The sequence below is a fragment of the Rosa rugosa genome, chromosome 6, assembly GCF_958449725.1.
Source record: "Rosa rugosa chromosome 6, drRosRugo1.1, whole genome shotgun sequence".
NCBI lineage: Eukaryota > Viridiplantae > Streptophyta > Magnoliopsida > Rosales > Rosaceae > Rosa > Rosa rugosa.
In genome coordinates, this window is record NC_084825.1 from 6,967,885 (window position 1) to 6,983,384 (window position 15,500).

The 15,500-nt window shown below is 40.5% G+C and overlaps 1 long non-coding RNA gene across 1 annotated transcript; it reads left to right on the forward strand.

Moving 5' to 3' along the window:
• The first annotated feature begins 4,728 nt into the window (after positions 1-4,728).
• Positions 4,729-7,268, forward strand: LOC133717349 (uncharacterized). The gene is made up of 5 exons (XR_009849548.1): positions 4,729-5,147; positions 5,252-5,575; positions 5,676-5,796; positions 5,931-5,997; positions 6,874-7,268. It is a non-coding gene; the product is annotated as an uncharacterized LOC133717349 (long non-coding RNA).
• The last annotated feature ends 8,232 nt before the right edge of the window (positions 7,269-15,500 follow it).

The window sequence follows — 15,500 nt, forward strand, 5'->3', positions numbered from 1 at the left end:
ATAAGGGTCATAAGTAGCTGGTTGGTAGTGCAGGGCTGCAATGGTGAGATGTTTTCCTGGCACATATGTCCCTTTGGACGCATTCTTTCTTGCGTCAATTTCTCTGAGAAAATGTTCAAAGCTGCCCACTTCTGTGATAAGCTCTCCCATTGACTGGATCATGCTGCCATGTTGCTTCTTTCGCTGGCGAGGCTCTAAGCCCTTGATCGCCAATTTGATCAATTCTTTCTCAGGCAGGATCACGTTCAGTTTGGCCTTCTGAATCTGGAAGCGTTGATGGTATGCAACAGCGGACTCAATAGGCTGCTGGGCCATCTGAGTGAGAGAAGCCAAATCAACCTCAGGCTCAATGGCTCCAAAAGTTTCTCGAAAGAGCTTTTCCATTGCGGGCCAATCTGCCATTGTTCCTGGTCGGAGTTTGGAAAACCATCTAAAGGCAGCTCCCGAAAGAGAAGTACCAAAGATCCTGCACTTCAGGATGTCATCATTCTGGAACTGGCCGCATTGCACCCTGAACCTGGCCAGGTGAGTTACTGCATTCTCGGTGTCTTCCCCTGAAAAAGTAGAAAATATGATATTTTTATAACCCCTGGGGAAGGGCGCGAGCATTATATGCGGCGAGAAAGGCCCCTCATAAACCCTGTCCATTTGGGCCCTAGGATTAGCCAGCCTGATCATCTCCTCTACCTCTTCTCGTCTCACATATTCTGGGCCCGGAGGAGGAGGAGGAGGTATCGCCACCGTATGGCGAGCAGCCTGCAAGGGTATTACTTGGTTTACAGTTGCTGCCCCTTCTCCTATCTGTACAACGCGGGTTGTAGCTGGTTGTTGAAGAGACACTGCTAGCATAGGCATCTCTTTTGCCAAAGCTGTTATTTTGACCGGGTTACCAGCCTGGTCAATCCCGTAATAGCTTCCTGGCAGCTCTTGATATACGTTTTCTGCCCCATCGCTGTCGTATTGAACGAACACGGTGGAATCGGACGAAGTTTCACCACCTTTCGATGCCTGCTGCTTCTGTCTGGCGGTCTGTCCACCTGACGAAGTGGCCTTTTCTTTGCTGCCGCTGATAACCAGTGCTTGTTCTTTATTTTTCAGTGGCGTAGCAGCAACGGTTGCGGAAGGTGTAGCGGTATTGCTGCTAACCTTCTCTCGCTGATTCGGCGGCACGTACTTGCCCGAACCAGACGGTTGGCCAAGGGAGCCAAGGATAGCGTTAGGATCTCCTAACGTTTTATTCAACACTTCTCTAGCTTGGTTCAACTCAGCTCTTTGCATGGCCACCTCGGTTGCGAGATTAGCTCCATCCTTGCGAAGACCTGCCATATCTGACGCCGTCTGCTTGGTCTGGTTTGCAATAGCCTCAATGATTTCTTTCTGCTGCTGATTCTGCTCATCTGCGATACCTGTAGCATGAGCCCTTAATGCACTCTCTGTTTGTGCAATTTGTTGCTTAGTATCCTCAGCCTGTCGGGAATATGCTGGTTTATTTCGCGTATGATCCGATTTGTCTTCGCGGTTTCCCTTTCGAAATCAGCAGCTATCTTCTTGCGATGATTTTCAATATTCTCCAGGATGATCGCGAACCTGACCTCGGAGGTCGCTCCCTCTGGAATAGGCTTCGCAACGAAAGCCTCTCTTTCTTCACTTCCCACTGTATTGGAGACAGCGGTAGTGACAAGCTCACTGGCCTGATTAGTAGTGACACTCATACCCTCAGTAACGGTCGGGTGATTCTCTCCCTATTCAGCTGACATATCCGATGATTGGAGATGACGAGAAAATCTTTGAGTCACTTGTTCTTCAGAAAGACCACGACAATCCGCGCGAGAATGCGGTCTGTAACTGGAGGTCTTATGCTTAGGGCAGTTAGCGTAAACCTTCTGGTAAGGATTTTCGCTTGATTTCCCAATGGCTACGTTCACGAAGAAACACTATGTTGGTCCCACTGGGCGTGCCAAAATGTTTGACGCGGAAACCAGTTAGCCTGCAAACTGTCACTTTTGCTGCTGTGATTGCGCGGGTGTGCCAGCACCGTGGGGTGCAGTCGTCGGGGGAGTCCCTTGACCTGACTTCTTCTTCAAGCGTTGTGGACGAGGAGAGCACCAACCTCGCCACAAGGTTCTTTTCTATGTCTTCCGAGAAATGACTTCTTGCCTTACGGATAAAGACTTTGGGTGTGATCTCTTCGCGTCACCGAATCGATACTTAGTATTGTAGACTAAGCAGAGCAATCACTGGGAAGTTTGGAGAAAGCACGGGTTGTGCTAAAGCGTGACTTTAGCTTCGCTGGGTTGCGAGGGCGTTACCCTTGCTTCGCTGGTAGTAACGGTTGCAGTTGCGCTAGCAGTCGGCTCCTGGGGAGACTAGGACTGAAAGTACGGTCGCCGGGTTGATCTGGTAATGCTGACATTCGGCTCTTGGAGAGACTAGGCTGGCGCGCGGTCACCGGGTTTCAACGAGGTTGAAGGTTTGCTCCGGGGAGGCTTTGTAATCGCTGAGATTGATTGATTTGAGAGAGGTCCTTGATTCGTCCTTGATTTCGACTGCTCCTTGTCATAGAAGGAATATTGATTGAAGTTTCCTATTCAATCCCCGCTACCCGACTCCAATAAGGTTTAATTTTCCTTATGGATCACGGAATGGGCGAAGCTGTAACCCAAACCCGAGTAGGCTTATTTTTGGGCCGCAGGTATCGGCCCGCTGCGCTAAATCCACTAAAGGATCTTGCCAAAATTACTTTTGGGCTCAAACAATAAAGTTTGTAGAAAATGGTTAAGAAATGAGGGAGATATGAATTTTTGAAGTTGTGATAGCTGTATGAGATTTCCAGCGAGTTTAAAAGTTGAAAACTTTGATTAGCCATAACTTCTTCATTTCTTAATCTTTTTTTGTGATTTAAAAGCCTAAATTGAAGAACTTTTGATGAGGAATTTAATACTGTAATTATTTTTGACAAAACAAACTTTATTATATACGAAAATACGAGTTTGCAGCAAAGCAGATCCTTTTCCATTTTATCATTGGTTATGCATTTTGATAAATCTTAAAGACAAAAGAATATAGAAATGTATTCATGTACTTACTTAAGGAACTCAGAAGGTCTTGTGATCAAACTTTAGACTTCTTTTACAAAAAGGAAACTTCTTAAGAGAAATAGGATGAAGGATTTGTGTGAGAAACTTTTAGTTGAGTTTTCTCTTCAACTAAGGGAGTTTTTGATCAATTTTGCATTTGATCTTCAAGCTTGTAGGAAATATGATCAGATCATATGTTTATATAGGCTAGAATTAATCACTAAAATAAGTAAGTGACTAATATATTAAGGTGAGTGGCTAATATAGTAAGTGAGTGGTTAGTTAGGGTAAATGATTACAAGGAAAACAAAAAATAAAATTAATAAGGTATTAAAAGAAAGAAAACAAAATCAGCTAGCTAACTATATTAATTGGCATTTAGATTGTGTGTATGTATATATATACACATATATACACACACATGCACACACATAAACTCAAACTAATACGTAAGGAATTTTTGGTGCTTTATTAGGGTTCAAAATATGTGCTAGCAATAATTAGTACTAAAATAATATACATCACAAAAATAATGTATTTAATAATCTTGAGCTCAAAAACAAATATGAATTGTACACAAGAAATACAAACTAAGGTATTTTGGCAAGTTTACTAGAAGTCTAGTATTGAAGAAATTACATATCTTGTAAGTGCGGTATGTGATGTCATTGGTTTCTAAAAGGAAAAAGCTCAAAACAAAGTAAGACTCTTCGAATATAACTAATAATATAGTGTTCTATAGTTGACACTAATTTTCGGGTTATTACAGCTACAGGTGTCAATGTTAACAGAGAAATCTACTTTGTAAGGGAAAATACCTCTCAAAAGCAAAGATAATAACTTGCAAGGCTAGATTTAGAACCTGCCACTTAAGTAGCAGTAGCTTCTCTTAGTCCTGCTGCAATCTAAGGATTACCTGCATACCACATAAAGACTGATATAAAACCATAATATAATGCTCATATATAATGCACATATATGCAATTAAAAAACAGGGATAAAAAAACAGGCATAATTTTTGTTGCTCATTAATGTACTCACAATCTGCAGAGTGGGTTGAACATAATGAATGTCTACTTAATGGAATGGGGAAAGTGTAAATCAAGGAAAAAAGACTATTAACATTATGAATGTCCACTCAATGTATAACAAATCAAATATACAACCTTACTCATGCTCCAATCATGGTCTGGACCATTCTCAAGGAAAGATGACCACATCTCTGACACAGAAAGATTGACACAATATCAAAGCCCAATCCGCCTTGAGAGATTGGTTCACATAGACCTGGATAGAAGGTTGCCTGGAAAATAAATCAAACTATAAATCTTTGAGTCAGAAAATACAATACACAGCGCTAAATAAAACTCTGAGAATATGAACACCATGATACAATAACATTATAAATCTGTTTCCTCTCTTCCTTGCTCGAAGAAGTCAGACAGTAAACTACCATACCGGGAGGCAGTTGGGTGTGCTCCCCAACCTAGGTTCGAATCCCGAAGCTGTCAAAGTGGCCAGGCACTGTGCTGCAATGCACAGTTGGAGCATTTCACATGCGTCGAAGGGGTTTATCTTGGGCCTAGGAAGCCTTTGGGTAGATGTTCAAATTATTTCGTCTCTGACAATTTTACCCTTTCAACTGACAAAACCAATTGCATCATTACAGATCTCTCTATGTCTTTTCTCTCTCTCTCTCTCTCTCGTCTGCGATTCAGGAGCCGATGCCTTGGTGACTCGTGCCAGAACCGGAGCCTGAGCCCGACCTCTCCTCTTATCCTCCAGTGGCCGTGGCGAGGCCCCGGCGACAGCAAGCAGAGCCTGTTCGCGGCGAAATCGAAAACCCTCTCCTTCTTCTTAGTGATTTCATCTTCGATTTCCGAGTAATGGATTACGACTACCGGAAAACCTCATCCTATGGCGCAAAGATCCCGCCCTACCACCTGTCCTCGTCGTCACAGCCGATGTACGGACCTCTGCAGCCGTTGTCGTCGTTGTACTCCAAGTCAACACGATCAAATGTTGGTCGCTCCTCCGTCTCACGGCGGTGGACGTCACCGTCCCTTTCCTGTAAGTTGAATCTTCTTTTGTTTATTTTGAATTGATTGAAATTAGTGTTGATTTAGGGTTTCTAATTTGTAAATTTTGTAAAATTTGTGTTGCCAAAATTGCAGCGGGATTGGGCATTCGAGTTTCTATTGAGGTAGAGTATCGGATCACTCATCCCGTAAGCTTTGGAGTTTCAATTATAGCAATTAGTGATGGAAAGGTTTCATTGTATTTTGGACAATTGAACTTAGAGTAGATTAGGTTATGTGGTTGAGGTATTTCAAGCTGGTCTCGAAGATCACATTATATATTTGCATTATTTTGTTGAGTTGGGGTAACTCTAAATGTCTGATATGATTGGGTTTTGGTTTGGTTGGCGTTGGATGAGGAAACCATATGTCCCAGATCTGAGCTTACAACCCCAGTCACAGATGTTGCTTTTGGAGAAGGTCAGTTTCCTTAGCAATGCCTGGATTGAGTCTTGTTTCCTTTAACCCTTCAACTTGGCATTTTACATATTATTAATTCATTGTCGTCAATTTTGTCTAGAATGGAGCACTCCTATTTTTAATGTTCCACTATCACCAAAAAAGGCTCTCCGTGCTGCAATGCTGAAGAGTACTTTGCGGATACTATTCTGAAAGCTCAACAGAAAAGTCTACTTGGTCAAGTAAGCTTATCTTTTGATAAAAGATCATGCAAGTTCTGTTGGATGCATTGGTTTGCAGCATTTTAGATTAACTACGTAGGATATTGTTTGCTCTTATACCATTGATTCGCTGAATATTGTTTCCTCATATGCAGGGTAATAGAAGTGATCTACTGAAGATGCAACAAGAAAAGGCGAGATTAGAGCGGAAGCAGCGTGAAGGTGATCTAAACATGTCTTCTTCTTATTACATTTTCCTTTTCTTTTCTTTTCTCTAAGGACGGCTCTCCTTTAATTTTTGTTATTGAAATCTAGATAATATATGGTCCAAAAATGTTGCAACAAATGGGTGTGACACTCTGCTCCAATCCATTCATCTGCTTGATTATTGTCTTTGAAGGCGATTCTTCTAGACTATATTCTGCAGTGTTTCTATGTCTATGTTAGTCTCTTTTTAAGATATTGTCAATAGCTTCTGTTTTCATTTTAATTGATTTCAAGTCAATAGCTTTCTATAAATAGTGACTTTTCAACACAGTGATAGTAGCTTTCTATTTCTATGTTAGTATCTTTTCAATCTGATGTAAATAACTTTTTTGTTTTCATTTTTATTGATTTCAAGTCATTAACTTTCTATAACTGTTTTAGCGGCTTTTCAAAACAGTGATAGTAGCTTTCTATCTCTGTGTTAGTATCTTTTCAATCTGATGTCAATAACTTTTTTGTTTTCATTTTTATTGATTTCAAGTGCTCTTTTGTTAGTAGCTTATCAAATTAAAAAAGCATGATTCTAAATGAATTTTTTTTTTGTTATGATTTCATATCTCTAGCATTTCTTGTTTGGGATTTGTGTTACACTATCAACATGGATAATCAGTTGGTTTTGTGCAATCAGTATCTATGTCAGTAGCTTTTTATTACTTGTTCAGTAACTTTGTACATGTGTCATAGTAGCTTTCTGTATCTATGTTAGTAGAATTTTAGATTGCTTGTTTTTGATTATATGGTTGATAAAGAGTGCCACTTTGTAGTGCGGTGGCACACTGCTGTTTTTAGTCTGCATTTCAAATACTAATATTTTGTTGTATCTTCTTGCAGAATTCTTTCCCTTTGCGTTTGCAGTAGTAGATTCCGAAATTCATGTGAATTTGAGTACTGAAGCCTCCATTGACCAAGAGATCATCCAGCCAACCAAGAAATGTTGAAATGAAGTCTGATGCTGAAGGTGACAAAATAATGTCTATGGTTAGCTAATGTGGTAGAGCTTGACAACAAGAAACATCAACGATGGTCATTTGAAAAATGACAATATTACAACATTGACAGCAGTTTTATACAACTATTGTAATAGACTTCCACAACTATGGTAGTGGTTTTTTACAACTATGGAAGTAGCTTTTACATGGTTATATCATTGTTGAATTCTGCATACTTTTTGTAGCATTGAATATGTTTTCATTTTTCAATTGCAGTAGCATTTTATTTTGGTTGTATTCTTTACATTTTCATATCTTTGTTAGTCTTTGAGAATAGCTTTTTCAGTCTCTTAGAGTAGCTTTTGTTTTGCTTGGTTATTACTGTTGGCGTTGTTGATAGTAACATTTGATGATGGTGAGAGTAGCTTTCTGGTGTTGTTGACAGTAGCGTTTGTTACTGAAGAGAGTAGTTTTTGGTGTTGGTGATAGTAGCTTTTGTTGGTGGGGATAGTAGCTTATGGTTTTGGGGAGCGTAGCTTTTGTTGCTAGTGACAGTAACTTTTGTTGTTGGTAACAGTAGCTTTTGTGACCTCGCCGGAGGTTGCTGGAAATCTCATCAGAGTAACTTTTATTAAGTGACAGTAGCTTTTGTTGCTAGTGATAGTAGCTTTTGTGACCTCGCCGGAGGTTGCCGGAAATTTCATCAGAGTAGCTTTTGTTGCTAGCCACAGTAGCTTTTGATGCTAGTGATAGTAGCTTTTGTGGTCGCCGGAGTTCGCCTGAAGTTGGCCAGAGACCCATCGGAGTTGAACGGAGGCCTCGCCGGAGAGAAGAGAGAGAATGATTGTTGACTTTTTACTCTAGTGGCATTTATGTAAATATGTTGGTTTTTAATATCCAAAATATAACACCTTTTTAATCTAGTGGCCTTATGAGGGAAAAAACTAGTTGGTGGCCTTATGGCTAAAAAAACATTCAAATATGCACTTATATGTAATTAACTCAAAGAAATAATAAATGGCCTCATTGAAATAAAAAAGATTTAGTATGCGCGATTATTTAGAGTTGGTTATAATGTTTACCTGAATAATTACTTACAAACTAAGTAATAGTTCAGGAAACTGTTTGAAACCAAAAAAAATTCAAAAGCCCATAATATATTCGGTAAAGGAAAAAGCGTAAAAGAGGCACGCTTCTTAGACATCTACTGTTGGGTTACCCTAGGTTTGTCAAAAGAGAGAAGTAGAAGAATACAACAATGAAGCTGAAGTATACACATTAATAAAGGTGGAGTTATTGTTTCCAAATTAATCACAAACTCTTAGCCTTGATGACAATATGTTTCAGTCCAACTCCATCACTATCACGTCATCTTGGCAAAACAAAAGTTTTCTATATATAAAGAGTTTACTCTATGGCAACAAGGAGAGACCGTGAAGAAGCAGAGGACAGCAGCCGAGGAGAGGAAGAAAGCGAGAAAGAAGAGGGTGAGGCTTTCACCGATCTGCATCTTTTCCTTTGCTGTTATGCTCCGACACGGCATGCCTTAGGGTGCCGATATTATCGTCGAGCTCCCGCACGGCGTGCCTTAGGGTGCCGTATCATCCTCAAGCTCCGATACGGCGTGCTTTAGGGTGCCGATATTGTCGTTGAGCTCCGACACTGCGTGCCTTAGGGTGTCGATATCATCCTCGAGCTCCGTCCGGTACCTTCGGGTACCAGGTTGTCGTCAAGCTCTGGTGGTGCCTTTGGGTACCATATCATCTTCAAATCCAGGCAGCAGGCTTTGCTCTCTTAAATCAATCCCAGTGATGCAGGGCTTGCTCTTTCAAATCCCTATTGTCTCTTGTTGGCCCTCCAAATACCAACGATGCAGTCCTTGTTCTCTTAAAATTCCAGCGGCGTTCTTGCTCTCTCTCGAGTTCCAATAGCATGATGCTTACTCTCTCAAGTTTCCAGCAACGCGTCAAAGATGCTTGGCTCCAAATTTGCTCTAGCCTCATGCCTGATTCCAAACAAAGTGCAACAAATGAATTAAAAAAATAAATTAAAAGTTGTCGAGAACCAACAAGAAGTGTCGCTGCAAAGATGAAACAGAGAGTAAAGAAACTAAGAACACTTGATGGACGACGAAAAAAAGCCTTTGTCTTACTAAATAATATAATAAAAGATTAAAGCTTTTGTTTGCTTACTTTGCGATCAAGGTATTGTAGACCACACATGGAGATATAATTAATACATGCACAAGACAACAAAGTCAAAGGCTTGAACTTGCCGCCATAAAAAAGCTAAAGAAAAGAAGTTTGGCGGTGGCTTTCCAGCTTAAACATGAAAGTCCAATCAAGGTGAATGAGACAAATGGGTAAAACTAATATATGAAGGCATGAGTTTTGTTCAATAAGTGTGTTGCGGCAAAGGGTGAAACCAGAAGCAATGGACAAGTGACAAAAGCTTCTATTTGCTAAAAGATAATTAAAGATAAGAGGTTCTTAGCTCCTTGTGGCGGTGGTGCTGCAGACAATGTGTAGACTTATGCATAAGCCAAATCGAAATTGGCTTGTTGTCAAGAGGTTCTGGACTCTTGAAATATGTTGCCTCAAACCATTAAAGAAGAATATAAGGCTGGGTTCAATTAATCCTTGTTCGTGGAATCAAGAAAGGAAGAAGTAAAAGTCAATGAGACAAAGCTCGTCAAGACTACCTCTGCCAAAATTTAGCACAAAAAAAAATGCTACAAAGATTGTCTCTGCCTTTCATCGAATAGGTGGTGGGCGTTCTGTTATTGTTCTACAAATAAAAAGAACGAGAAAGCACACTCCCAGACCAAGACTCCAAATTGCTCTTTTCTTGGTTGGATGATATGTTTACTCTAAGAATAAAAAGAAGTCATCTTTAGAAAGATCATGAAGTCTAGAGCTTGCTGCTACTCACTACTAACTGAAGGAGTCGAAACATGTCATTGAAGGGAACGTGGCACCGCTTCAGCCGAGTTTGAAGAAACGTGTAGTGAATTTGACGTGGGCCTGAGGAAAAAAAAAATAACATCTATGAAGTGCGGTCTTCTAATCAGCTGCCACCCAAGTCACGTACATCAGATTTGGCTTTCTTCATCAGACAAGTCTCCCAAAAATTTCTCCGGGGTCCAGACAAAATTTAAAATGTGCGACTCGGAGTTTACTTGACATTACGGGTGCCCATATCAAATTTGGGGCCCAAAAGCCTTGATTGGTATAGACCAAACAACATAACTCACAAGCAAAGCCCACCTCAAAATTTCGGCCCATTTGAAGAATTCGGCAAAACATGATGCTGTTTACATTTCAAAATTCCCGAGCTTTGGTTTCGTTAAAAAATACTTCGGAACCTAAAAATGTCCTTTTTGGTACAAAACCAAGAAAAATCCCAAATATACAATGTATGAACTACAATGGTTTGATCCCTTCACAGGATATGTAGGCAATCTAGCGACCCACTAGATGCAACCACAAATTCAAATCGAATCCCTGACTCCACCAGTCAAATTCAGCCAATCCAAATCCCAAATTCCACCAGTCAAATTCACCATGAACTACAATGGTTTGATCCCTTCACAGGGTATATAGGCAATCTAGCGACCCACTAGATGCAACCACAAATTCAAATCAAATCCCTGACTCCACCAGTCAAATTCAACAAATCTCAAATTCCACCAATCAAATTCACCCAAACACCAGAAAAATCAAAGCATTCCCAAATTACCCAAAAGCAAATTCAAGGGCTCTAAACCCTCACAAATATCTCAAACACAAATCCAAAAATAAATGGGTCATCTACCCATTTAAATCCCAAATGCTAGAACTACATGTGGTTTGATCCCGCAAGGGTATGTAGGCAATCTGGAATCAAATGAACTAGATGCAACCGCATCCTAAACACAATTCATATCCCAAAATCCAAGCCTTCCAATGGGTCATTCACTCATTGGAACTCTTGAACTACGAGTGGCTTGATCCCCTCCCGGGTACGTAGGCAACTCATTTCAAAATTCGGGTGCAGCCGCAAAAACAAACAACCACACATTGGTTTCTTTATAAATGGAATCAAAGGGTGTTTCCCTTGTAACAAGGGATTGTAATTAAGAGACACATTCTGTCTTGAATGGGTCGAACCCGAAATTATTAAAACTCTATTCTATTAATGAATACGAGTGAAATTACGTTGGGTGACATTTTACACTTTGTGTGTTTTTTTTTACAATTTTTGCTCAACAGAAACACGATCGTTAAGGAAGCTTAAGCGGAAAACACTAGAGTGTGGAATACGCTGACATTTCCAGGTAGGGTGAGCTGTCCCTTCCTTGGTAGAGGCTTTTCTATATATGTGAAATGCTCTAGTATAATAGTATGTTGCCTGCAAGTACATTTTTTGTTGTTCATTAGTCGATGCCTCGTGATATCTGTGTTTTCATAACTGATAATTGCTAATTGCAAAAACCGAGGCTAGTCTTGCATGTTGAGATACTGTACGTACCCCATTGTATGTTTGTACTTGTGACCTGAAAGTGACTAGGACCTAGACGTGTTGATTCCTAGGTATCCCACGGTGTCGATAACCGTGAACCTCCGGAGGGGGCTATGCTCCTATGTGCTTCGAGGAAGGGTGAGTACCGACTGTGAACCAGTCATAGGACACTCAAGGCCAAGAAATGAACACTTTCGCTACTTGTAGTCATAAGGACTACAGAGTAGTTGGCCGGTTCTAGAAGGATGACGAACCGGGTCGGTCACCGATGGTTTTAGATTAGCCGGTAGGTAAGTATCTCGGAGCTCCAAGTTGTGTGAACCATGCTGCATATGATTTCCTGAAAAAGGACAACGATGATTATTTTTGTTTACATTTGTTTTACTTGATTTTACAAATGCGAGCAATCTATATTCTAGTAGCTATGTTTTACTTATTAGTTTTCAAACCTAACTAAGGTTGGGTCGGCCACTATTGGGCTAGGGAGGAGGAAATGCTCACCCCTACATTTCAGGTTACAACGAGGTCACTCCGGAAGATCTGGATTAGAAGTGGGTCGTTGGCCGAGTCCGTGTGTTGCTGTCCCTGTTGCTTGAAGTTCTTCCCTTTTGGTACTCTATCAATTTACTGGCTTTTCTTTCAATGTTGAGCTCAGTTGAACTCTGTGAGGTCCTCCTACCTGGGAGCGTGCCTCACCCTTTGTTTCATTGTTGCTGTAGAACTCTTTTCATTTCAGTTATGATGTAAAGCCCTAAGGCGTCACAGTGCACTTGCCTACTTTATTTTGAAGCATTTCCAGACTTGTTAATTTGAATATTGGGTTGTTGATCGAAAGTCCTTTCTTAAAAGTTTTCTTTGTCTCATATTTTCTAAAATTCGTATTTCAAAAGGCCTTATAGTATTAAGTTGGTAGGTCTACGGTACGTCCACGATATACCGAGCTCCTATTGGCTTAATATTACGGTGCTGTGGTATACCCACTCGGGTCACCACATAGTGGTAAGATGAAACAAAGTGTCATCAGAAGTTCTGGTCGACGGCATAGTGGGAAAGCAGATTTTATTGTCTTATGGCTTTATATGAGCTTTATCTTTTCGGTATGTCACTATTGTGAATCAAATGGAGTTGCCCAGTTATTTGCTGGTATGTCAACCCTTGCTAGTTGGTGCATGTTTGAATACATGGGTTAGTGGAAGTTCATGTTATTATCTCTCGTTACTAATTGTTCGGGGTTTAGAATTTATGTCCCCCCTTTGTATTTAGCAGTTTTATTAATGAAGGCTTAAGGACAGCTACACCAACCGTTATTTCAAAAAAAAAAAAAAGATAAAAATTATGAATAATTAAAATTAACTGTTTACCTTTAAATATAGAGGATGAATTCTAATAGTAATAAAGGTTAATTACATATAAGTGCATCTTTGAATGTTCTTTTAGCCTTAAGGTCACCAACTAGTTTTTTTTCACTCATAAGGCCACTAGATTAAAAAAGGTGTTATATTTTGGATATTAAAAACTAACATATTTACATAAATGCCACTAGAGTACAAAGTCAACAATCATTCTCTTTCTCCTCTCCGGCGAGGTCTCCGATCAACTCCGGCGGGTCTCTGGCCGACCTCCTGCGAACTCCAGCGACCACAAAAGCTATTGTCACTAACACGAAAAGCTACTTTGATGAGATTTCTGGCAACCTCCGACAAGGTCACAAAAACTACTATCACTAGCAACAAAAGCTACTGTCCTTAGCAACAAAAGGTACTCTGGTGAGATTTCCGGCAACCTCCGGCGAGGTAACAAAAGTTACTATCACCAACAACAAAAACTACTCCTCACCAAAAAACCTATGCTCCTCAAAACGAAAAGCTACTATCCCCACCAACAAAAGCTACTATCACTAGGGCTGTCAATTCCGACACGACCCGATAACATGGCTCGAAACCCGTACAAAATAAAGCCGGTTGAACCCGCACGATTAAAAAGCGGGTCGGGCGCGGGTCAACCTATCATGACCCAATTAATAAACGGGTCGACCGCGGATCAACCCGCCAACACGAAGTGAACCCGTATAACCTGATTATGCTATACTTCTTCTTGAAATTTTGGAAGTTGGGAGTATTTGATTATAGGATCGGACAATTTGAAATATTTTGCTTCAACATTATTGGATTTAATTATTTATGAATTATATATAATTATTTATATTCTTCGTCTTATGGAGTTTTTAATGAATTTAATCAATTTATGCATTTTTTTAGTTAAATGGGCCGTAGTGTTAACCCTTAAATGGGTCATTTTGTCCAACACGACACGATCTATTTATTAAATGGGTTAAACGGGTAACCCATCTAATAAATAGGTTGGGTGTGGAATTAAATTTTCAACACGATTAGTAAATGGGTTGGGTTTGAGTTTGTCTCTTGTGACACGACATATACCTTGACCCGACATGAACCCAACCCGACACGACCCATTGACAACCCTAACTGTCACCAAGACCAAAAGCTACTCTCACTAGCAACAAACGTTACTCTCACCAACACCAGAAAACTACTCTCACCAACAGCAAGAGCTACTCTCACCAGCAACAAAAGTTACTCTCACCAACAACAAAAGTTACTGTCACCAACCCCAACGAGCTACTCTCACTAACATTAGGGAGCTACTTCTATATCAAAAACTACTCTCACCATCAACAAAAGCTATTCTCACCAACGCAAAAGGCTATTATCACCACCGCAAAAAACTACTTTCACCACCAAAAAAATCTACTCTCACCAACATAAAAAACTACTATCACCACCACAAAAAGCTACAATCATCACCACCAAAATCTATCACCACCGCAAAAAACTACTACCACCACCGCAAAAGGCTTCTTACACCACCAACAAAATATACTTTCACCAACTCAAAAGCTACTATCACCACCGCAAAAAGCTACAATCATCACCACCAAAAGTTACTCTCACAAACAACAAAAGTTATTCTCACCAACGCAAAAGGCTACTATCACCACCGCAAAAAACTACTTTCACTACCAACAAAATCTACTCTCACCAACGTCAAATACTACTATCATCACCGCAAAAAGCTACAATCATCACCACCAAAAGTTACTCTCACCAACAACAAACGCTACTCTCACCAAAATCGATAGCTACTCTCACAAACTCCGAAAGCTACTCTCACCAAAATCGATAGCTACTCTCACCAACTCCGAAAGCTACTCTCACCAACATTGAAAACCTCTTCACTTGCTCTGTTTCTGAAATTATGTAAGGCAAGACAAATATTGCCAGAATTCAACCACAAAAACACAAACCAGAATAAAACACCATCAGAAACGTAGATACCATAACATCAAAATTGAACAATGAGGCGTAAAATTAAGATCCAATTTCATTACCATAGCTCAAAACAATACAATAGCTACTCAAAAGGATTTAAATTTAGGAGCGGCAAATAATAACCGAAGTCTAGAAGGGTCTTCTAGGATTTGAATTGGATTCGCCGAAGCTTGTCTTCTTTAAACTCGACCAAACCTCACTCTCCGATCCAACTAAGAATCTGCCAGACCCGCACGAAATCTCACCGCCGAAGTATGAGCATGAGGTCGAGTTCACAGAGAAACCAAAAGCCTCACTGCGAGTATCGGTTTTTTAGACGAGTAGAGAATCAAAGAGATCTGAGTTGGACTCCAGTGAGGTAGCTCCGATCGGAGCTTCATCGTCTTTAGGCATGGCGGTGCCATTTTGAGGTTTTGCAAGCTTGGATCACTTGGAATCTCACCAGATCGGAGGCGGTGGTCGCCGTAATCGGATGGGGGGAGAGAGAGCGTCGTGCCGATGGTCGTCGGAATGGGAGGCAGAGACCAAAGACGTGAAAAATCTATGGTCGAGGAGAGAGAGAAACTATGATCGGGGAGAGAGAGAGAGAGAGAGGGGTGGGTACGGGCTTAAGGCTGATGGAATTAATTGGGTTTCTTAAATGGGAGGGTAAAATTGTCAGAAATGAATTAATTTGTGG